Here is a 26,111-nt window from a genome sequence, read left to right as displayed (position 1 = left end):
GCAATGGTTAGAACCTTAAAAGGAAAATGCTACAGTGACTACATTAACAGACACAGAGAGCACCTCCGACAGTAAGTCAAACTTTGTTGGCAAAATTAGAAGGTAATACGTTTCAAGGTTAACTGACATGTAAGTGAAGTGTTGTGAAGAATCTCTAAAGCATTGACCATTTAGAACCAAAGATGGAATCAACAGGGAAAAAATATCACAGAAATAAGCCCAAAGGTTTCTGATGAAGCTTGCAAGCTGTTAAAATTCCAGACTGCACCACTGCAGTTACCTGCCAAAGCCAGGCAGAGAAACACCGCTGCCATAACAAGGCTTGACGGGGATCTCAGGAAGCAGCAACACACACAACAATCAATAGGCCAGCCTCGGAGGAAGAGCATAGGGGGAGCCAGACTTCACAACCAATCTCCTCTGAATGCATTAGAGTGCCTTGCTTCCACCCTCACTCTAACACGGCTTCATCTAAGTGAGAGAAGCGCTAAAGAGGAAGAGCGTTGTGACAAGTCGTATGAAGAGAGGTAAAGCACTGACAGAGCTAGTTCTTTGTGGAGCTGATCTATGGAGAGAGCTAGAGCTACACTCCTCTACTCACAGCAGGCTCTGCAACGCTTCCTGGTGGCTCTGTCACTTCCCCTCAGGCTTTGTCGGTGTGCGCTTGTTTTCTAATGTTTCTATCCATGTGAGAACCATTTCTAGACTTTTGGATGGGGGGCATTTTTTGGCTGGTATTCAGTTTTTCAATAATTCTCTGGAGCAGGACAATAACAGTAACGGACTAAATTAACTGTACACTTGGCACTTTGAACAGAATAGATAAACAATTGATATATGAGCATTCATCTAAACCAGGGGTTTAGTAGTAAACTAGTGGTTTAGATTCTTAACCATATGAAACTGTACTTTATTAATGAGCCAAACCACCACCCAAAGAAGGAGGTCACTTGACCTCATAATAATAATTGCCATGTCATTTGATTTAGCCCTTCATTCTATACCTCTCTCAATGGGACTGTGTACAGATGGTTCAATCCAAGCCGTCACAAGCAGTTTAAGGTTAAGACGACCTTCAAAAGTGTATGGTATCCTAGCAGGGGAATAGTTTCAACATCTGTGTCTTCAATGCTTTACTTCTGGTGCGCTGTGTGCAAATTAAAATAAAAAAATGATTGTATAAAACTTTATGCAATATTGTATCTTTAGGTATTTTCAAACCTGGGTTGTTTAGTTCAGGTAAAGCGAATTTATAGGTTGGCATCTGTCATAATTTGTTTGGGAATATTTTAACCCAGAAATGGTACCTGGGTCGACCGAAAATGCCACATGAGATCTTTTAGAGGAAGTCTGGTCTGGAGCGGTTCCTTTGTGTTGGTGTGTTAGGGATGTAATTGAATGAGACCCAACTTTGATCAAACCCATCTATAAGGCATACTCTGCAGGTTTGAGTTTAGCCGCTCACATAGCCAGGTGCACTTTGCATACTGAGGTGTGGATGAGCAACGATCACCAGTTCCTAGCAGCTAGCTGAATAATGAGCTAAGGTCTGCTCATCATTCTGCTTGCTCCAACGCTCACACTGCTACTCCTGGTCATGCAAAAAAATTAATCAAAGCAGCAAAGGCAGAAATAAGCACAATGATGTAAAAGCATAATCTAAGCCTGTGGGTCTGTCTCCTATCAACAGTCAACACTGATTCCTTTTAACCATGACCATCTCTCTGTAACCTGAACCGAGTAGTTTTACTTGCCTAAATTAAACCTTAAATCATATATTTTTATATTTAATTTGCATCATATATATACCTTAACTATAGCGAAGCCAGATCAGAGAAAACTCACTCGCATCATTTTAGAAGCACTGAAATAAAACCTGTTTTCTTGTCAACGTTGGAGGCTGGTTGTCTGAAGTAATGCAGTACACAACGCATGACCCGTTAAGCAGGATTCAACTGACAATGGTAATGCAGTTTGAAATTCACTGCTATTTAGGAAATGTAAGTGAATTTCAAGAATTGGCTAAATGATTTTCAAACAACATGGAAATGAATGGGAACCAATGGATAATTGAAAGGGTAGGGCAAATACATTAATGCACATTATATCTAAAAATGTTAAGCATGCATTCATAAATGGTTGGCAAAGATGTGGTGTATAAAGGTTTTTTAATAAAGGATATAAAACCCCTTTAGGGAACTCGTCAGATTTACATGTGATGTACACCTATGTTTGCTTCTGTGCTTTTTGTTGTCTAGTATGGTGTATGTACAGCGACCTCTCTGTCGCAGGGTGGTGCAGAGTTCAGTAGGTTGCTGTCAGTGACATGGGGGAACGGTGGGTCCCCTGCAGTGCTGTCTCACCCTAAGTCACCTCAGGCTGACCTCTCCTAAGTAATTACCCCTGTCACTCTGTCCCCACCCAAACAACATCATCGCCATGACGATAGATTTGTTGATGCTACTAATCACTGGCTGCCCTCTGGACAACATGCCTCCCCAGTTCTCCTTCATATCACCTCCCTGCTTATACAAGCTTCTGTGGTCTGCATCCTCACAGCAGCTCCGCTAGTTAATATTTGCATAATTTTTACTCGTTAATTGTAGTGGAGGATGACTGTGTGTTGGACGGTCATGGCTGTTGGAGGTGATTTTAATGGGGTAGAAAAAAAATGATGTGCCCTCTTGCCCTGGTTTGTGCCCGGGCCTCATTAAGGTGATCAGGGAGTGCCAGTCAGAGAAGGCTGCAGTTGGGGTGAGAGGGTACAACACAGAACACTTATTTGTCTTTGGATAAGTGTCATGAAAATATTTCATTATGGTGTGCTTGCCTTCCGAAACTTTTCTCCTTTTTTTACTACGTCAGTAATGATGGTAAGAAATAGCTGCACAATGATTTCATTTGCAAAAATTGAAGAAAAAAAGGACATTGGGTGATTCAGTGCATGTTTATTTTTTCTGTTGTTTTCCGAAGGGTTGTATTCATTGATTGATGTATCTCCTTGTATCATATTTCTTTTCAATTTTTCGAGCGACTTTTGGTCAAGTTTTTGTTAAAAAGCCCAGGACTTTGGTGGCCCCCTTTCTGCACCATTCAAATCAAGTCAAGTCAAAATAACAATAAAAATTCCCAATAGCTTCAGCTGCAATTTGTGTTTAATGCTAGCATTAACAAACTTTTATCTACTAACAAAGATTCAAGGATAATGTATTGTTATTGTGAAACACAGGATAACGCAACGAAATGCAGTTATAGCCCATTTATGTTAAATAAATAAAAATGACAGAACAAAACAAAAACAGTAGTGTTTTTTTTTTATTTGCAAAAGGAAGGTAAACAGCAGCAATGAAACAATTCTCTATGCAGATAATATGACCAACATCATTAAAACTTTGACATTAGGGAAACATTTTCCATCGACTTTGACTAGGTTTGAGCACTAAGCTCTGGGTTAGCTTGGCTTTCATCTCGGCTGACCTCCTGGAGCAGTCCACTCGCCTTTTAGTGGTGTCTGGTTCGGCAGGTCTGGCTGGGTGGTCGGGAGATGCCATGGGTGGTGATCTTCTCAAGGTCTGCTGCACTTAATCCAATCCCCACGCTTCCTTCTCTGATGTTGATGTGTGTATCCGTGTCATATTCAAGGCATCAAGGATAATTTATTGACAATATGAAACACAGGGTTGCACAACTAAATGCAGTTGTAGCCCATTTTGCTACACAAGTAAAAACAAACAAACAACCCCTCTAAAAAAGTGCATCAATTTCTGGGCAATATGGCTGATATCTTCTCATTATAAATTCAACATTAGGGACATTGTCCATCAACTTAGACTGTGTTTGAGCACCAAGCATCATTGATGTAAACAGAGTCCGGCTCTCTGTCCTGTACTCCGCCTGTCAAGTGCAGCTTGATCTGGGATGCCACAATGGAGCCAGATCTCTGTAAAGATGTGGGTTCGCCTGAGTTTTCCTGCGACCAGATATCAGCCAGGAGCAGATTTGGTAGTGAAGTAGCCTTAGGTCCTAGCTGAGGTAGTTTAGCTTGCATCTCGACTCTCCTCCACTTGATCCAGCTTTCAATGCCGTTATGTCGGCGGGTCTGGCTGGCTGGTCGGCCGTCGGCAGTTATTCTCTTAATGTTGGCTCCCCATGATGCCATAGCTGCTCCAGCAATAAACACAACAAGACAAGAATTTAAACATAAATGAAGCAAAGTTCATGGAAGCTACCGACTGCTGAATCGACATGCGCTCATAATAATTTGCTCCATGTTGATGCTTGCATTAAGTGACTAAAGTTTGTTTACAGAGTGGCAACTAGCATGGCACCCACGTACCTGAACTCCCTCTTTCAGGTATCCCACATTCTTAACATTCACTACAGGCAGTTAATCTCAATCCAAACCCTTTTCAACTCAATTCAGTCAGCAAAATTCTTTGTAATCAAAAAGAGCTTGAAGAATTACCTGGTCCCGCTTACCTGATATGCTCTTTCTTTCTCTGAATTATTCTCCCTCTATTTACTTTAAACAAAATTTTCGTCATTGTAAGCCTTTTGTCATTCTAACATTAGGTTTACAGAACACTCATCAGTGTGGATGCTCACATCTTTATATTTATAGTTTTCATTCTTAGTTATCATTTATTGTTCCTGTTCTTAACATTTTAAGACAACCACAAAAATATTTCTATTTTTTCACTTAGGGATCTGGTATTTGTGTTCGGTGTGAGAACAAAAGTTGAGTTAGTTTTAGTAAAGAAGTTATATTGCATTACTGTAGACCTCTGAGTCACATGACGTTATGTCTGTAGCTTACATTAAAGTTAAACGCATACTTACCCTAGGTTAACCGTGTAATACAATGTTAACCATGACCGTTTGCAGAACTTTAACCACCCACTCACCTTCAGAAATTGTGAAAAGTATTTTCGATTTCGGGGTGAACAGTCCCTTTAAGTGGTCAACATGCTTCAGAATTGCTTGTCAGATTGTTGAACAGTGTCTATAAGCCCCTCCCCCCACACCTTGCCTTTATTTCGATTTTGGTAACTTTTCCAAACCAACAATTCTGCCCAACTCACACAGTAATTGGCCAGGTGTGTGGAGGTGAGACAATAAGGCATAGTTTGTACTCTCAACCTCTTTGTTCATCATTCACCACATAACTATTAACTTACACAATAGCTACAAACATAGACATGAATCCCTGAAGGAGAGATTGACCAAAAGTGTTAGCACTAGTTTGTACACCTGATTCGTCTCATGTCTCATGTTTGGTCATTCTGAACTGGATATGGTTGGACAAGACTTCTAGTTTTTTTCAAGCACACCACAACCTTTAGTGTAAAGGTTTGTTCTATCCAGTTAAAAAAATTAAATAATACAAGGTTCCCCAATCAGCCAGTTTCCTGGGTTAAATTCAGCTGAAATTTCTTTAGCAAGATCCACACTGAGTCACTTTCTGTATCTCCAGTGCACTATATGCATAACCAGCTACTCTCTAGTGTTTTTGATAAGAAGACGAGGAGGGAGGGAGATGCTGTGATGAGAAACATCCTCTTCCCTGTCCAGAATCTGAAAGATGCTTGTAAACGTTTTTTAATCTAAACAGACAGAGGTGGAAGGGTTAATGGTAAAAGGTAAATTGACTTGTACTATCTAAGCATTCACACTCATCCACACACCAATGGCACAACCTTTGGGAGCAATTTAGGGTCTTGCCCAAGGACACCTAAACATGGAGGAGCCGGGGATCAACCGCTGATCTTCTGATTGAGGGACAACTCGCTCTACCTTCTGAGCCACAGTCGCCCTGTGGATGTCTTTATGTTCTCCATGGACTCAGCCTCTCACCAGCTCAGAGAGAAGAACCTTTAGTGTTTAAGGCCTTACATGCATTTAAATTAAGTGGGGAGTGTAGGAATGCATGCTAAGCTTTGTGTGGGCTGGTGAGAGACTAATAGTTGTGGTGAAGCTTGGAAACACATCATCAAAGTAGGACATAGCGTCATCACTGGGTAGAAAAACTAAGCGGATAGCATTCAGTATGTAATTGCAGGCAAACTATTTGCCAGTTTGATAATAATTTACTTCAGTTAGATACAACTGTCTGAACTGATTATTGTATGTGTGTGTATGTGTTAATGAAGCTGTGAATGTGTGTGTTAAAAGGTGGCTTAACTCTTTTTTAACATGTGTTCCAATGTGAGTTACATCCAAGTGTTCGCCATAGAAGGAAATGGAAGTATACCACACACACATGCCCACACACTAAACTGATTTATTAAGAGCAGTGGGTGATGGAGGGGTGGTGAGGTGGGGTGAAATCAATGGCTGTTCCCCCAGCCTCAGTCAGCGGAGAGTTAAAACGCTGTTAAACTCCAGCCGAGCGGACGCTCTCCCTAACCAACCAGCCTCACTCTCATTGATTTTTTATTTAGCTTCCAGCAGTGATATGTCTTCCAATGCACACTGAACACACCGAGCCTCCACAGCCTGTCAGCACATAAATCAGGCTCCATTGAGCCTGGCTTGGCCAGTGTGCAGAGAATAGTCTGTTAACAGAATTAAACTCTTACTTAGTCCTCTTCCAGAGAGCCGAGTGTAGAGGCGAGTGCAGAGCCGCGAAACGCTCTGACAGCAAATCCAACGCTCGGATGATACTACGCCTTGAAATGAGTTTGCATTTGTTTATCTGTTTGTATGCAGTTTAAAGCTATAGAGTAATAGTCATTATCCATCAACATTGACCATTGTCTGTGTTAAATCTTTTGCTTCTGTAGAAAAACAGACAACAAATACAAAACAACAAAAGAATGTCCAGTTCGGCACTACATCTATTAACTAATATTTTCTGTTATACAAAGCATTAACATGCTTTGACAGATGTCAAATAATCAGTAAGCCACATCTGCTGTGTAACAGCAGGATCTGCCTGTAACTCATTGCAAGCAAAACCAAGAGCTGCCAGTGGATTCACAAACGACAGAACCTCCCAGAGTCCACCAACAAGCATCCAGGGAGTGGACATAGAGACTGACCAGTCCAGGCTGGCTCTGTTCTCTTTCCTGCACATTGTTGAAGAGGTGGAGAAAAGCATGACGGCTAAAATATCAGGCATCATGTACGATGACCATATTAAATCTACTATATGGAATCATGAGTGCTCTGGGCAGCAGTGGCCAGCTGCTCTACCAGCTATGAATGTGCCTTCACTTCTGGTACTCATTGTGTTGTGGGGCAATTGTGTCCATCAACGCCATACACATTGAGGAATTTGGCCCAAAGTGGGTAAAAGCTCTCACGGTCCCCCCAGAGACCAATTAATAGTTCAGTCCCCTGCAGCAGTGCTCCTGGCTTGGCAATGCGCTCGATCCATCATCATGACTAGTGTTTGTGAGTGGGAACACGGTGAGGGATGAAGTCTTTGTTGTAGTGACTCCTACTGGTTGGTCAGGGAGCCTGTGCAAAAAATTGGACGGGGTCATTCGCACACATTACATCCTCTCAGTGAAGCTCTTCACTTCCAGCAGAAAATCAGCTGGGAGGTAAGAATAACTTCACAGTATTTGATCATGAAAGTACTTGACCTTTGGGAAAAGTACGAGTAACAAAATTAAGCTAAAAGGTTGAATCTAAAAGTTTGTGAAAGTTGAAATCTCTAAAAGCTAGACCTTTCATAGATTGTTTGGTTGCATATAGTTTGAGTAGTTTTCATGCAGTAGTATGTTCTACAAGTGGTATCGTTATCTTGCGTGGATAAAGAAGACCTACTTTACTTTCCATGTTGTATTAGAACACATTCCATTTCTTTTTCATGAAGGTCTTGTTTGCCACTGTAAAGTCTCTTTAACAAGAGTTCTTATTAGTTTTGTGTTTCATGTACATCTTGATGCAGTAACTTCCTGTAATCTTGTCGTCACAGTGTGGTTTCCAGGCAACCAGCAGAGACTAAAGTGTATTTGCTAGGTAAATGTTTACTGCTGCTGGCTCCAGTTTCATAATTAAAGTCGCAGTGAGTAGGATTTGGTAGCATCTAGAGGTGAGGTGGCAGATTGCCACCAACTAAAATGCCAAGCAAATGGTCCTCTGGAGCCGTAGTTTGGTTTGTCCGTTCTGAGCTGCTGTAGAAATTTGGCGGTGCAACATCGCAGACTCCGTGAAGAAGACCCGCTTTCTATGTAGATATGAAAGGCTCATTTCAAACTTGGGTAAACCATTTATATTTTCAGGTTAATAAACACTACAAAAAACATGGCATTCATATTACATTACATTTGTGCCAGTAGATTCCTCTATTCACCTTTTCCTCTAACTTTCATCATGAAAGCATATTCCCCAAAATGTCAAACTTTAGTGGATGCAGCGCAGTATATGGTCACATACATGTATAGTGTGGATCAGAGCGCATGTCTGTTTGGATGCCCGGCTCCTTCGGTTGGTCTGAACACAAAGAAAGTCAATTCTAAGAAACTAAGGAAAAGAGTATGGTAGTTTTACCATGGACTATCAACAGACATTTTAAAAGCTTCTTTATTTTGTATTGCCATTTTTCTTTTCTATTAATTAAAATGTATGTTTTTAAATGTATTGTCCTTGGCTGTTTATTTGTTCCATTTTTGTCATCACTGTAACCAGGACCTATGCATGCACTGCTTATTATTTGTGCATATAAGAAGCAGACATATGATGAGATCTAGAAAATAAAGGTCTTAAACAACAACAGTAAATACAAGAATCTGTATTATTGCATATGATTAATATTTGTTTGCCAATTAAAAAGTTGTTTTCTTGGTTTAACTGCTTTACAGAAGATAAAAGAGGGCGAAAGGCAGATCGGATGCAGCTAATTGAAGCTCTTTTATTCCTGTGGCCTTGGATTCATGCACAATACACAGAGCCCCACTTTAGAATAATCCTTTCACACAATGTTAATCATGTCCAGTGTCAACATATTAAAAAAAACCTCTTAAAGCCTATAAGATGCTCAGTATAATGCAGAGGAACAAGAACAAAACTAGCACAAATGATGTCAAGTCTCACGGTGCATTCTTGGTAAACACAGTGATACAGGGCACGGAACATGACCAAAATATAGTCCATTTTTTTAACACTAGCCACCAGGTGAAGGTGGGTAAACCTTAAATAACACTTAAATAGAAACCAGGCTAACAAAGAGTGGATTTTGATCCTTATTTCAACTGTGGCAATTGCGATTTAGTTTTGAGTTGCAATATAACTTCTTGATTGCCTGTGAGCAGGGGTAGACTGTCCACCTAATAATTCGCACTGAGTGACACAAGTTGGGCCTTAAATCGTCGTCTGTTGGGGTGTTGGTAGCACAGGTAAAGGCCCATAGTTAAGGACTATTGCTTCACAAATTGTCTGGGAGAAGAAGTTAAGTTAACCAGCTGCAGGTGAGTCTCAGGGCATAAGTTGCCTTAGTAATGGAACATGACCTTTTTTATTAATTCCTGTTGTTTGAAGAATAAATCCACTGACTAACTACTAGTAACTTTGTTTAAACATTAATCAAAATTCAGGAAAGTCACATTTCTGGACTTAATATTGATAGAACTGCCAGAGACACATGTTGCAGCAGCCTTGAGGCTTCTTTAAACTCAAAACTTTGGACCCTGTTTCCTCTGGCTTAAAAAGGGAGGTAAAGTTCCTTAGTTCCTAGGGTTCCTGAATGTTCCTGATGGTTTTTATTTACATGCAATGGTGTCATTTTTTTAAAGTGATTTCTTTCTGTGATGTCTGCATATAGCAACTACAGTTAATATTAGCTCATGCTTTAATAAAACCTCCACGGATACTTGAACTAATGTGGCTCTTATTGAGAAAGGAAGCAACGCATGTTTCAATAAGTCATCAATCAATACTTATCAAAAATACAGAAATAAAAAACTAAATATGGACAAAAAGTCGCCCGTAAATTCAAGCAGAGAAAGCTTGTCAAAATCATTGCGAGCATCATCACACTTTTTCTTCTAATGATTCACTTTCCTGGTACTCAGGCTACAGGGTGGAGGGTCATATGTTGGCAGAGTCCGAGTTAGTGTGAGCTCCTGTCACCCCGGCAATCACTGATAGAAGTCCCAGCACCCCTCCTCCGCCTCCCCCGCCCTTCAGAGCAAGGGCACTGTTAGCACACATGTCAAGTCCAGGATGGAACAAGAAGGACATTCTGGCAGAAGAAAAGAAGGGGAAAAGGACCAGTGGCCCATTTGCATACGCCTGTGATCCTAATATATACAGGTTGCCAACCTCCGAGGTCGGAGTTCAGCCCGGTTGCCGGGGCAACTGGGCTGTTCTCCCCATCACTAGCTCGTTAAAGAGCTGCGGGAATAGGAATAGGTCCGCCAACTGTCTTCATCGTGCTGTGGCCATGTCTGTATACGACCCCACCAAGTAATGAGGACCTCCGGTATGGCAGTCATGCACACGCACGCACATGCACGCACATGCACACACACAAACACACAAACACACACAGAATCACAAACACACACACACACACACACACACACACACACACACACGTATACACATAAAAAGAACTATGAAAAACAGCATCATTCACAAGCTCTTACACAGAACAACATGCAAACCAAAAAAACACAATCAAATGCACATGTACACACAGACGGACACACACAAACCAAACAGCATCAATGAGCATGCAAATATGCAGGTATGAACACATGCACACACACAACTTGTAGCCTACACACACACACACACACACACACACACACACACACACACACACACACACACACACACACACACACACACACACACACACACACACACACACACATCATCCCGACAGTATCTTGCAACTTACTGAAAAGTATTTCATCTTTAAACCTTTAACCCTCCCAAAAACAAGCTTACAGAACAAGTGTTGCACCTCTCTGTGGCTTTCTTAGCATCAATTAGCATGTTTTTGTGCAGCTGAGCGTTTCCTCTAGTGGGCCGAGGTAAATAAGGAGATGGAAATGAGGTCCGGCGCTTTAATCCAGCCAGGGTGCAAGTCTCACAGTAATCCCCCCAAGAGCTGCTTGGCCTGGGGCATGCAGAGGGGTAATCCTGCCCCCTGGGACCTCATCCACCAGCCTGCTCGCGCACACACACACACACACACACACACACACACACACACACACACACACACACACACACACACACACACACACACACACACACACACACACACACATAAAAGTGGGGAGAAAAATGAGAAATAGAGGGAAAAAGAGATTTAGGGGAGTAGAAAACAGCACAAAGCACCCACTGGCTGATAATGCAAATTTGGGTGACACATCCAGATAACAATGTCTAAAATTTAATTAGCAAGTGTTCCAGGTTTTTTTTAATGTTATGACATTAAGTGAACAACATTCCCTCAATATTGCAAACAAAGCCATTTTTTTAATGACCTACTAAAGGAAACGTGTCTTGTTTAGATCGGCCTCAGATTCTGAATGCATTTGTTAAAAAAATAATAGGGGGGTGGCTGTTCACTACATTTAGATATTATTTGTTTTGTATCTGAATGTTTAAATTTTAGTTTTCAGACTGAAGTTTATATAGCTAATTCAGCCGTGTGTTGGAAGTTCCCCTCAAACAGTTTGAACATACCTTTGCATATTTTGTTTTACTTAATTTGACATTGTTTTCCCAATAACAGTTTTGTTTGCGCTTTATTAAAAAAAAAAATGTTTTAACAGTTACAATACAACTGGACCCAACCCACCAGGATTTGACTGAATATAATTTATCTCTGGTCCAACTCCACCCAGGTTCAGTACAAAAGAAAATGTTGGCACTGTGTGTTTCTGTAAACGATACATCCTATACTGACCTTTCTAAGATTGTCCTGAATAACATTTTTCGGACTTCCAAGCTTCTGTGAAAATATTTGACGATATCCATAACTTTTGTCACCAAACCATACAGGCCTGCTTACAGTAGGCCAACTGTGTGTCTATCTCACACACCTACACACAAACACACACACACACACACACAGACACACACACACACACACACACACACACACACACACACACACACACACACACACACACACAGAGGAAAAAAGAGTGAGAGGGAGAGAGAGTGCCAAACCTCCTGGTCTTTAAGCACTCCCCTCTCACTGTTCAGTGAGTAAATGACACTGATCTCAGTCAGAAAAAGTTGATTTTGTCTCCTAGGTTGTGTGGAAAACTTAACCTGGAGGAGTGGGAAATAAATGGGGCAACTATACTTAATGCACTTTATTTCTTTTGATGTTCATGGCATTTACATGTAAGTTAAGAGTGGTCATTGACACAATCAGAAAATAATACAATATGTATTTCATTTTCAAATTAAGTTGTGGCACCTGCATTTTAGTAAAAAAAAGTGTTTAGTTACACAATGAGACTACAATATGCATTTTATTTCATATACTTTTTTTTTTTTAAGTGCATTTCAGTAGACTTTGTCCGCTGAGTTATCAATATGTGATGTACCTATTAAACTGTAATACACAGCAAGATGTATTTCAGCTCTATTTTTTTATATTTTTAATAAAAACAAAATAGAGTATTGCAATATATTGCTAAATGTATATGTATAATATATGTATAAATCGCATATTATGTTTCTGCAATATATTGTATCATGGCACGTGCATCACCTTACGTATTGTGAGGTGCTCTTGCCAGTACATAGCCCTAGTATATACTGTATATACATTGTTTTCAATAATATAATTCTGATAACTTCATAATTTCATAATCATTTATTTATTTATAATTAACAATTGATGACCCTGCTTTAATTTTCTAGTTTTAAAAATAACATTTGCTCAATAAAACATATCTGTCCAGAAAATCACAGATGAACCGTTGTCCATGAAACAGACAGTAGCACTGCAGTAACTGATGTCCTTGTTCCACTGCCTGTTGGTTGTACGTAGTCCCCTCGGTTTTATATATTCATTGTTCCACTCCCACCTGAGTCTGCTGTCCGTCTATTGTCCATGGGGTTGGAGACACAGTGGGCAGGTCTTCGGGGCAAACCCATAGCAGGGGTGGATGATGTGGCTGAGGAGGGTTAGCTATACCTATGTGCATTAGTTGGTCAGAGAGCAGGCATATGCTTTAAGGCAGTGTAAACAAATAGTATAAAAAATGTCCATATGGCTCTCACAGAGTCAGCATGCTGTCTGTCTGCTAAAACACCTAAACAGCATCCAACAGCTTTACAACAGTGTGTGACAATCAAATACAAATATTTATGGTGTGTTTCCTCCTGTGGGCATGCTGATCTGTACATACACTCACACACCTCTACGATATGCACATTCAAACACCTTTTATTGACTTTTGCACAACAGCCAGAACGCTGCTAAACATCAAAAGAATTATTAATTTTTGCGGGGAATTTAACCTGCTCCCTTCCACCTTTAGAGGCCAATTAGTACCTGCAGTGTAATGAGGCTCGACAGCATGTGAATGTTCCACATAATTAACACAAATGGCAATGCAACTGTGGTGCTTCTCTGTGAAGAACTGATCATAAGCCTGTAAGGTTGCCCGTGTTGTCTTGCATTAGCGTAACCAATTCAGAAAACAGTGGAATCGAGACACGGAACGAATCACATTGACTTTTGTCTGACAGGCCGTGGGTGAGTGAGTGCATGTACAGATTTGTCAGGTTACTGAGCGATGTGTGCGAGTGTATGTTGTGTGATTGTGTGTGTGCGTGTGCTTGGGGTCCGTGGAGAGGTGGTGTGACTGCACTGACATGTGTCCGACAGCATGGCTCGCTCCTAGGCCTCTCTCTCACACTCCACTGGCCTGGCTCCCCTGAGCTCCATGCATAATGCAGCGGGCCGGAGACACCGCCCTGCATGATAATGTGCGTGTACAGTACACGCCTGCTGTGTGTTGTGTGTGCTGTGTGGGACAGCAGGAGAGAGCTGGCTGGCATGGCTGCTCAGCATATCAGTTTGTGTGTGTGCGTGTGTGTGTGTGTGTGTGTGTGTGTGTGTGTGTGTGTGTGTGTGTGTGTGTGTGTGTGTGTGTATGTCTGCATGTAATCCACCATAGAATGCACTCAAACCATGTTACAACGTATTTTTATTCAACACACAGTAGGGGTGAAAAATGTCAGAAAAGTGAAACATAGGGCAGAGCTATATGTCTGCATGTATGTGTACACAAGCACGGGTCTGAACCAAAATGGACACAGTTGAAAAAGCCAATGTTTCCAAGCAACTCTGTCTCTCTGTGCTCCAGCTCGTCTGACATTAGTGTGCTTTGTAGCAGCAGAGGGGTGCTACAGAACCCAAATACCTGGCAAACTACTTCCTAAAAAAAAACATACCAAAAGTTTTATCAGACTCTACCCAATGCTGCCTGAAATCTTGACAGAAAAGAAAGAAATATATAATAACAATGATAGCATAAAATACTCCAGAAAGAAGAACACTTATCTTGGAATGAGGTAAACAATACCCAGATGGCAGCATTTAAGTGAAAAAGCAATGCCTGTACAGCATTAGCTAAAAAGGTTGCCTATAATGCATCTTTATTTATTTATTTAATTTAATGTTTATTTGTATAGGTAGAAGTATGTAGCATAAAGCAATGCATCACACCAAAGCATTTATAACCTTAGCTAATTTGCGATGCCTGGCCCAAGATGGACTTTTAAAGGTTCTCTGTACGATATTCAGACCAATTATTTAGCATCAAACAACCATTTGCCTCTGTGCGTTTTGTTATTAGAGCCTCTATGCTTTATCTTCAAAGCGCATTGTTTGCGCTGTTAGCGCTGTTAGCAACATTAGTTGCAAGCCGCTGGCTCAGCCATCACCATGTTGAGAGCCATGCAGAGGCAATAGATATGCTCTGAATTTGAATTTGAGCACGTTTACAATACATAACAATACTAAAATAAATACAGAAGAAACTTCACATAACACCAACAATAGGTGCATACATTGTTAACACAAAACTCTTAGGCATAAATTGTGGCAGAAACTTATCATATCATCGATGGAGAACTGCAGTGTGTGGTATTGTAACACACTGATGAAAAATTTTGCCTTTTCTAAGGAATAATTATTCCTGCAATAAAGGCTACAGTCGAGCTGAGAAAACACAAATAACAGTGAAATACCGGTTCTCTCCACTCCATATCAAACAGTAGTGACTGTGGTCATTATGGCTATATATAGCTGTGCTGCTTGTGGCCTTCATTAGGCCTCTCATTTTGTGGTAGTAAAGGGCAGTGTGGCTCCTCCACGCTGCCCTTTTACTCTGTGGCACCATGGAGCCGTATGCAAAGGAGGACCCAGACTCTCCTAATAAAGGCCTTCATTTGGGCTGGAGGAGAGATGGGCTGCCAGGCCTGATTCACACTGTAATTGTTATGGCATCATTATGGAATGTCCTTTATGGATAGCTTGGGTTAATTTAATTCTTGGTAGAGGGGTCAGATATGCATAAGCCAAAAGAGTTGAAGGGTATTCTACCCCAATTGAGTATGTGTTTCAAGATTGGTTGACATGTCCCCAGTGGAGGATTTGACATCCGATGTACTAAGTAGGTTGGCAAAGTGCCTCTGGCATCAGGGCACCCAGATGGACATGGTTTGACCATGATCAAAGCTCAGACACTGTCCTCCATCACCCTGAAGGACACAACCGCAGGCGCCTGGTCCCCTCTCTCTTCTCTCCCCCCTTACCCTGCACCCACTTTCTTGTCTGCCTCGAAACAGAGCAGCAAAACAGGCAAAGAATAACACTTGAAGTTTCTGGGAATTTAAACCAAAACAACATCAAAAATCTGATATGAAAGCAAAAGTGGGAATGCAGGCTTGACTGTGCGTTTGAGAAATATCAATAGTCTGGTATTGTCTCAGGCATGAGGGGGAGGAGGGGGAGCAGATCAGAGAGCCATGCCCAGTGAGGGCTCAGTCTGCTGGGGGCAACGCTTCTGGCAAACCCCCTTACCCCGGCTCTGACCTGGAGGATGCCCCGGCCGCTGCACGCTCCAGACACAGTGGGCAGAGAAGCCGCACTGAATACCAACCAGCTGCCGGCTTCATCACGACAGCAGTGGAAAACAATACAGGAGTGAACTGTAAATGTGTGATTTTGAACACTAACAAAAACCGTGAGGATGAGATGATTTTAACTCAAGATAGACAACAAAGTACCTGCAGAACTGGCTGGTAGAGAAGGAGACAACCTTATCCCTAACAACAGTTTCAATTCTCCAACATTCGGCGGCTGGCAGTTTCCCACTCCGCCCATGTAAATGATAGTATACAAGCTGCTTCCTTGTATCGACATGCTGAGCGGCTCCTCATAACGTGTCATATCAGTCATTCGAGTTGAGGCAGGGGAAATGGCAATGACAGCCCTGTACCCAGGTGTCTGAGCCTGACAACTCACATTATTAACATGAGCCTTGGCTCTTTTAACAAGACCCAGAGTACCAACTCTGCTGTGATGCAGCCCCCTCAGTGTTACCACCACCCCACCCCCGCCACAGGGGCCTCTAGAAGCAGCCAGGAGACCCCTGACCTGTGGGCTCGGCACTTCCTCAAATGCCACGTAGCTCCAGAGACCTTTCGACCATGTTGACTCTTATAAGGAATCAATCACCCGCTCGCTGTCTGGCCCGTTGGGTCAACTCATTGCCAGAGCCACAGCTATCGACAAGCTGAGTTACAGTAGGGCAGCTGCAGAGAGGGGCTCTGGCTTTAAATTCAGGATCAACCAGCCATGTTGTACTGTCGAGGGAAGAGCAATATGCCCACCAGAGGGAACAACCGCTTATATTTGCTTCACAACAATGCAGTTGACAAAAATTACATCATCTAACCCATGCCCACGACGGTCCACAGGCAGCTCAAAATGTGATAGCACTGACTGTACATGCTGTCAAACGTGTGGACACGTCTGTGCATGCAGTGTTCCAAACAGAAACACATGTGGGTCCACTGTCTTTGACCATTACTGTTTTCGGACAATGTCCAGCCTAATACATTCCAAATCAGATGGAGGGCGGCTGCTCACATCCTGTATGTCAGTCCTGGACTGGACCAGCCCTCCTTAGCAGCGACCAGCATGTACTGCTTCTGTGTTTTTGGATAGTGTGGCTGATGTCAAGTCAGATCCATTCAGGTGGTTCATCTCACACATGAGGGATTGGATGCAGTTTAACTATTGTACACAGAAACAATATGACAATAGGAACATGTGCTGGTACACAGAATGGGTATTGGCCTTTCAAGCTCACACTGGTCAAATAGATGAAATATGGGGTTTAATAAAGAGTAAGATTATAACTGAGGAGTGAGAGATATTGAATGACTTGGAAATCTTTAGTTTTATACGTTCTAAATTATCTTCTCCACTTTGAAAATAGCCTAATTTTGGGGAAACCTCAGAATTATTTGCCATGAAACTGCAGAAATGATTCCTTACCAGGAGCTTTATTCCAAAGGCCCCCTATTGGTAGGCCTCTGTAGCAGTTCTTCATTACCACATCAACTAACATCACCCCTGTTTCCTCTCCCACATTGCCCCGACCTCACCTCCTCCGCGTGGCCTAGCGCAGGAGGACTGCAACCCACTCTAGTGGACTTCAGTGAACTCCTCTGCCCCACCTCCTTCCCTCCACACCCCCTCCTTTCCTCCTCCTCTTCCCTCTCTCCAGCTCCCACTTCTGCCGAGCCAGCCGGCCACATCGATTTCACGTTTGGGCTGCCCACATTGATTTTCATGCAGGTTCATGGATCATACTGCTGCTTCCTCCATCTCAGTAGTACAGTGGGAGGCAAGGAAAATCGTCTTTGACAGTTGCTGCACAGAGATTCAGCAAAGGCCCCCGCAGCCCCACTTTCACCCCAGCTCACTCCTCTAGTACCTTCTGTACTGCTTCCATCCCCACCTAAACCTGTTTCCTGTTCACTTCCAGAGCCCACAGCCTCTCACTGGCATACAGTGGGCATCAATTTGACTTGAGTGGTGAGAGGAGTTGGGATGGTTTCACTGCAAATGTGGCTCCTGGTCACACTTTTGTTAAATAAATGGATTATATCTGTTAAAATTATGACAGTACTTATACACAAAATAAGCGGTTAAAATAATAAATGAATTATAATCACAATACTCTCCTATATCACCTGGACATTTCATTGTTAGTTTCAAATGGCTGCTCTCAAAGACTGTAGGTTATACAGCAATCCCTAAAAAAGAGAGTCAGTACTTTAACTTCCAATGAAATTTGTAATTATCAAAATGAAAGGCATGTTTTTAAAATCTAGTGTATGTATAACAATGTAAACACTATTGAAATGAATAATGATGATCAGTCAATACCAGTATGTATAGAGAAAATCAACAATATCATGATCAGAGCCATAAGTAAGGATGTTTGTAACTGCTGATGGCGCTAAAATTAACGATTGGAACCAATTTGTTTTAATTCAACAATGCTATATCTGCTTGATTCAACAACATATTTAATGTCTGAGTGTTACTCTGTTGTTCATAAATATCTCACAAATACAAAATATTATAAGATTTATGATTTTGGAACAGTTTTAGTTTAAGATAAGAAACAGTGGCTTTACATTATTAAGTAAGTAAGTAAGTTTTTTTCCATTCTTAGCATATTCTTACTCTTGTCCACTGCTTTTTGGAATCATTTTGATGAGAGAGAGACTGTCTAATATGAGGAGCAGAAGGCTTGGCCTTGATTCAAGCCTATCTTAACAGCTCATTCCTGTCAAAACATGATGTGCTGGTACATTAATGGTGCTGTACGTCTAAGCTGCATGGCTACATGCTGAGGCAATGATGAGAATCCAAACATCAACCAAACACCTTCATAGATCTAGTTGCTATGTTTTATTTCCAAACCCATAACATGTAATATCAAATAATCAACCAACTATTGCTAAAAGGCCAGTGTATATTGGACTTTGATTCTCCAGGCTGACAGAATCATGAGTCCAAAGGTATGAAAATTTACTTTGCATCTGCTGGATGTGAAAGTAGGCTAACATAAGATTGGCCTATAGGCCTGTATATGAGGTACTATTTATTAGGCCATATATAGTCAAAGAACAGTTAATGCAGCTTAAATGCACTATCCTTTCGCAGTATGTATATATATATATATATACACACAAACGTTATACATTTTCAGATAGGTAATAAATAGTCAGTATGCAGGATGTGTCGATTTTGGCACTGTAGTATCAAGCAATCCTTCTTTCATGAAGTCCCTGCAAGCTGATTTTAATACCGTAGCGAAAGGAATTAAAAACAATGGTTGCCTGTACATATACTGAAACACATTCACAAATCTAAAGCTTTATGCAATGCTTTTGAAATGGTAGCAATGATCAGGTGTACGCAATTTGTAGAAAATGGACCTGAATAGGCAAAATCACTGGTATGGTCTTCTATTTTTGATTGACATTTCTTTATTCAACCTCTCTTGCACTTATTATTTGGGTATAAAATGAGATTCTAAAACCATTTATTTTAAGCCATGCCTCCATCTCTGCAGTTCCCTGCGTCTCCCTCAGGGGGGCGTGCACGCTGGCAGATGGGAATGACTTCTCCAAATCCTTGTTGTCGGCTTTACAAACGTGTAAGTGTAGGAGTGTGCAGCGCTGACCTCAGAAAGTGGCAGAAATGTCACACACTTCATTTGTGCGGCAGTAAAAAGCCCGGCTGTCTGGGGAGCCATCGATCTGACAAGTTATTACAGAGGAGCAGAGGCAGGAGGAGGCAGGAGGAGGCCGTCAGGTGCATGACACTGACAACAGCTGGGGCTCCTCTCTCTCTCTTCTCTCACTGTTCAATTGTCTCCCTCTCTCTCACTACATATCATGTTGTCCTCTCATACTTCCCCTCTCTCTGCCCTCTTCTTTCTCTTTCCCCTTCTGCCTTTCTTCTCACGTTCTACTTCCTTCTGCCTACCACTGCCTCCAAACTTTGGCACCTGCCCTTGCTCCTTCTCTCTCTCTCTTTCTCAACCTCGCACTGGCTCTTAGTCTTAACCTCTCTCTTTTTTCCTTTTCACCTCTCTTGCTCTCTGCTTTCTTCTCCACCAGCTATTCCCTCTGTTCACCCCCCTTGCTATTTTTACAACTGCTTTCTCTTTCCTTTTTGTTTCTTAGTGTCTCTGTCTCTATCAAGCCCCCAATAAGAGCATCATGCTTTCAAGCCAATTTTACAAAGTAACCATCAGTAGGAACACAACTCGCTGGTCCTTTTTCGTGATGTCATGGGACCCTAAAAAGACTTATTCCCCTTAGGAAAAAGATGTCTCAAACACAACAGATAATATTTTTTTACGAACACATGAATAGCCCTTTATTTAGATCATTAGGTGCTTAAAGTTGTGAAGTTCACTAAAAGCTAAATCCAGATTTATTTTACCTTCCTTTCCTTTCCATTCATGTGAATGAGAACAAGGCTGGACCAAGAGCTTGGAGGCAGTAATAAAGGAAACTCTAGTGCGCTTGCTCTAATGACTCATGGATGTGGAAGACTGCCATAAGATCTAGGTAATTTCATCTGAATTTTAGCAGTTAAGATACTTTGGAATGATCGGGGCCCTACCTCAAACGCTATATCCAGTTCACTTTATACATCCATGGTCTCTACCTCCCAAACTCTTTCTCAATGTACTCTTCACTCTAACACGCCTTTAGTCTGAGTGCTCTGAGGTTTTCCATTTCATATCCAAGTTCTTCGCCCCGTTACAAGACTCAATTTGTTAATGCTTTACAAATAGATTAAATTTGTTACTCTAAAGTAGATTAAAAATATATATAAAATACAATGACTTACTAAGGCTAGGACTAGCATATCAAGTAGCTACATGTTATTTTGCATCAAGTTTCTTTGAATTTGTCTATTCACAATTGGATGTGTATCCCTCAAGATGTAGATGCTTGTAAAACCGGAAAGTAGGGTCACTTAACCTTGTTAGCTCAGCCTTCACAAACGTCTTATAGTTCATAAATTTGTTTGAGCATCACGATTGACCCCAAGTCTTATGTTGAGTTTATCCAGGCACATGGTAAATTGAGAGTCCAACCACTAAGTGCCCTATGGGTCGTGAGAGCAGTTCCTAAAATAAGTTTATTAGTTAAGATTTTGTCATTGTTGTATTTATTACATTTCAGTTTTATTATCGTTCCTTGGATGTTCGCAACAGTGGATGTTTACCCATAGAATCCAGAAAAAAAAATGTCTTTAAGACTTACTTAAAAAGTTGCAGGCCAAATTGTACCCTTCATTGATTTAGTGCCACCATCTGGCCAAATGGCACCACATTTGACAAAGCACTCCCAGCAATACACCCACCAAGTGTGTAGTAGATCTGACGAATGGTTCTGGAGATATGCCAAGAACACACGGACAGACAGAGATTACCTGCTTTAATATTAAATACTGCATTCTACCCTTTATCAAATAAACATTAAATAAATAAAAATGAGACCAAATTAAAACATTTTGTTGCAAACCATCTCAACTGTAAAATAATGTAATTTGCTTGATAATCTCATACTCTTAACTATTAATTCCCACATTATTGCAAAGCGAAATTAAAATTTAAAAAAACATTTTAATGTCCACATGCTTGTGAAGTTAATTTGTGCAAATATAGATGACCATGTTGAATATATATATATATATATATATATATATATATATATATATATTATATTTTTTTATTTTTCTTTTCTTTTTGAATTAAACTTATAAAATGGCAATGAGAAAACATGAAAATGTGAAAGGGGCACTTGCAGTGATGAATAGGATGATGTATTTTGTGTAACTACGTCGTGTTTTGTTTGATAGCAGTGGAGCAGCACCTGTGGGAAAACATCCATAGTTGTAACGTCCTTCACATCAAAATTAATTCTGTCAACTCAACTCTACTGGCAAGAGCACTGCACTTTCACAAAAGGTGTTCTATTTTATGACAGTGACCTTGCCTGCAGGTGAACGGCACCATGCATGAATTTCCTGGCAAAGGAATGAAGGCTTAACCAAACAGCGAGTGGAGGCATTCATACAAACCTGCTGGAATCAAAACCACTTGGCAAGATGAGAGACTTCACCCTGACCTTAGACAATATTGTGAAACATCATCTAATCTCATCAGTATCACTTGAATACTAAGGATACCAAAGAAGGAAGCAGATCTTGTGTGTGTGTGCCTGTAGTCCCACCTTGCCTACTTCCGTGACTACTTGTACTGCAGACTCAACAGTGGAACAACCCCACCACCTCAGTACCTAGCACAGAACAGTGCAACAGTCCCTCAGGTACAGGCTGTGTGAAAGAGGCTTGTGAGTGTAGGCATAGCCCTTTGATAGCTGTCACTTTGGTTTTATCCCAACGCACATGTAGAGTTGTGGATGATGATGGATGTGGCCTCTGAACTTCCTGAACACCTTTCTTTCCCTCCCACTGTAAATACTTTTACAATCTGTAAAAACAACTAACATTTTAACATGTTGGTCACATGACATTAGCCATGATGAAGAGTAAATAGTATGTTAATGTTTGTAAACTCTTGTAATTATACAGCCTCTCAACCTCAGCAGGCCATTGTTCTCTTATCATTCAGCGTCTGGCCCCAAGACATCCAACTGTAGTGTACTTAATGTAAACTTACATTTTTTTATGAGTAAGAAAGAGAAGACAGGGCCGTGATTACATTGTGACAACTGCCACAAAAATCTATTACTTCTGTACTTTTACTCAAGTAATCTTTGAATGCAGGACTTGCAGGACACTGTGGTATTACTATTTCAACTTAAGTAAAACTTCTGAGTACTTCTTCAATTACTGATTTTGGAAACCCAGAAATCACGTACTAAACCCTGAAAAACCAGCAGCACCCAGTGTTTACAGTAAGGAGAAATGGGTGTCATTTACTCTCTTAGGCGATGTCATGGCCAGAGGAAGCGTAGTCTTGAGAGCCACTCCTAAGTGCGCACAACCGCTGGCCTATATCCTGGAGGTGGATGTTCACACAGTTGTTACAGTGAATCTTGGCGCCATTTTAGCTGCAATGGTTTCCTTGTGAGTTGCTGCACCAGTAAATGCTCACAAACTGGGCGAAACACAGAAAGGAGTGCTCCTGGCCAGGGTCAGTGAGAGGATGCATCCACTCCTAGAAGAGGGTCGTCACATTTCTTTATAGAGGATCACATTGTGCATTGGGCATTCTCTAGTAAGGCGAACAAAGCAACCTCTGCCTCCCCAAATCTTGCCCATAACAGCTGAACAAATGTTCAATTTAGTTTCCACTAGTTGTGGGACGAATCCGGGCAAGACATTAAGTACCCTATGGTTCTGTACCCGGTGATTTGCACTGCGTGACGGAAAGCAGGTGCTTGTTTGACTACAGCAGAAGGCTCCTAGCTGTGTCAAGCAGTCCGACCAAACGCATGCTGCTCTGATTGAGGTGAACCCCCAATGATGGAACACAAGGTTTTTTTCCAGTACGCCCAGTCTGATTGCAGTGACGAAGGGATAATCAACATTTGCATTTCTGTGCTGAACTGGGTCGAGGCAGGGACTGCCGAACCACCTCGGATTGTTATCATGTGGAGTAGTTTCAGGCTGACAACCACGTGGCTGGCGGACATTGTTGCTCATGACATTGCTGTCACCGATCACTGGGGAGTCATGTGTGACAAAAGAGAGTTCAGCTTGTCCAGCCTGGCTAAAGATTTGCTCCCATATTAACGAAGTCCATCTCCACACCCAGGTAAAATAACAACTGGGCTGGGAGCAGAAAACTCTTTTAATGGCGAAACTCAGTGTTTGTTGATGCTGTACCACTTCCATTGTGTGGAGTGCGACCTTCTCCTCACAGGGGACAATAAGGATTAGGTTTTGTTTAAATAGGACAAAACACTGATGCCTTTCACTAACTGCTCCAAGAGGAGACTTAAAAATGCTCAGTGGGGTCATAAGCAGACTGGCTGAGAGGAAACTGTAGAAGAAAGTAGAAGCCGCCTTTAAATGGCCCATTCCAGTGGAAATTTGACACACGTTCCCCGCATCATTGCTATTAATGCCGTTGTGCTGTGTGGGCTAGCTGCTAACTCTTATCGTGTTGGCTTGGAGCTTGTTGGTCCGCGCCCGCCCTGACAATCGTGATGATGGTAAGGACATAACAGCCTTTCCAATGTCCGTGGCTAGCTCCGGGGAGAGAGTGGGCCTAGTGGCCATGGCAATGTGTCTTAGGTCCAATGACGTTTTGATGATGCTCGGCAAGCCTTAAAAAAGTACCTTGGTGCCCGGTAATTGATACTGCCGCAACAAGGATCATGGCCGTTGTGGGGACCGAGAAAGAGGGCTCCCTCTCATGGTAGCGGAGCATCACATTGATGCACCAGAAATATCCCAACACTGCTGATGTTGAATCCTGGGTGGACGGTGTCAGGTAGAATGATTTATCTGGTGTGAGTGTGTTCTCTCTTTTTCTTGTTACGAAGAAGAAGAACAGTACTCTGTTTCTGTCTTCTATTCTAACGAACTTAAAGGGTGGACTTTTTCTTTATTGTGTTTCCTATTAATATTTAAAATTTTAAGATGCTCACCATAGCCTTAAATGTAGGCCGAAGTATGCAGGACCTACAAATGAGCGGGCTAGCTGACCAATCAGGGCAAACTTTGCTTTCTGGAGGGAGGAGCAAGCACTACAACAGAGCATTTCAGAGAGAGGGTGAGAAGAGATGCTGCAGGACAGCCAGGATGAGAAAAACTAGGAGGATTATGAGCATTAACCCATGTAAACATGTTGTAACTGTAACTTGAGATAAAGATATGCACCCGGAAAATAGCATAATAGGGTTTAAAGTAAAAGGACTTTTTATCATAGTCACGAACACAGAGAATTCTCATGTGTCTCCAAATGAATGATTATCCTGCTCTGTGTCTACTTGGTGCATAGATAGGTAAATGTTTGTAAATACGTTTACTGTAAACTTTATGAGAGGATTATATGTCAATGTCGTGTTAACAGTTTGTTGCAATTCCCACAAGTGATTAAAACAGAAATAACATATATATTTCAGGTTTCAAGTAAGAATTTTGCAGTGTTTCTAAAGATGTGTAATTTTTTGATGCATGAACTTCACTTGCCTACCTACTGCGTCACAAAACCAAATTCTGTTATCCTTTCCTTTATTAATACTTACTCATGTGCAGTTGTCAGTGTTATAAAATGTATATAAGTCATTGTGGAGTGAGACTCTTCATTCATCCCAGCTGCAGTGCACTTGGCAGCTCCTCAGCTCTGGCCGGCCTGTTCAACCAGCTGTCAGACAAACAGGTAGGAGGAACAGATGAGGTGTGGGGGTTGTGGCCCCAGACAGATGAATAGCCCTCATGATTGACGCTGGCCTTTGTGAGCATCTCAGCACTGCTGCTGTTCTGACACGAGTCTGTTGCACAGTAATGTGTGATCAGAAGAAAAGGGCACTGGCGGCTCTGATCATCATTCTGCCCAACTCGCCTGTCACAGCCTCCCCCCCTCACGCCAAAATCAACTGGACAGAATCAGACTTGATACCAAACACACACTCAGCATTGTCAGTTAAGTATGGGATGAGAGGGAAGTAAACTGTGGGGCGAAAGAAAAGAGAGATATTGCAGGTGACTGTGGGGGGTATGAGTTAAAGATAGGACAAGCTGTCCAGTAACTTACTGTCAAATTTTCTTGCCACGGTCGTTTTAAGCCAGTACATCTAGGGTCTATGAATCATGGCCATGGTTCTCTGCTGGAAAACAGTGGATTGATGAATGGATGGAATGGAATGAGAAGATGGAATGTGAATTTAAACCAATGGCAGTTTAACCTGACCTTTTTTTATAATATGCTAATTGTGGTATGACTGGTATTCCAGTGACTTTAAATATACCATTCCAAGATGGGGACATTTTGCTCACCTACTTTGTGCCATATTTTTAAGGTAACATCTGAAAAATTGACATCACAGCTAAAGGGTAAGACTGTAAATACACTTTATACACATATTTAATA

This window comes from Anoplopoma fimbria, chromosome 13 (assembly GCF_027596085.1).
Source record: "Anoplopoma fimbria isolate UVic2021 breed Golden Eagle Sablefish chromosome 13, Afim_UVic_2022, whole genome shotgun sequence".
NCBI lineage: Eukaryota > Metazoa > Chordata > Actinopteri > Perciformes > Anoplopomatidae > Anoplopoma > Anoplopoma fimbria.
This window is presented reverse-complemented; position numbering follows the sequence as displayed.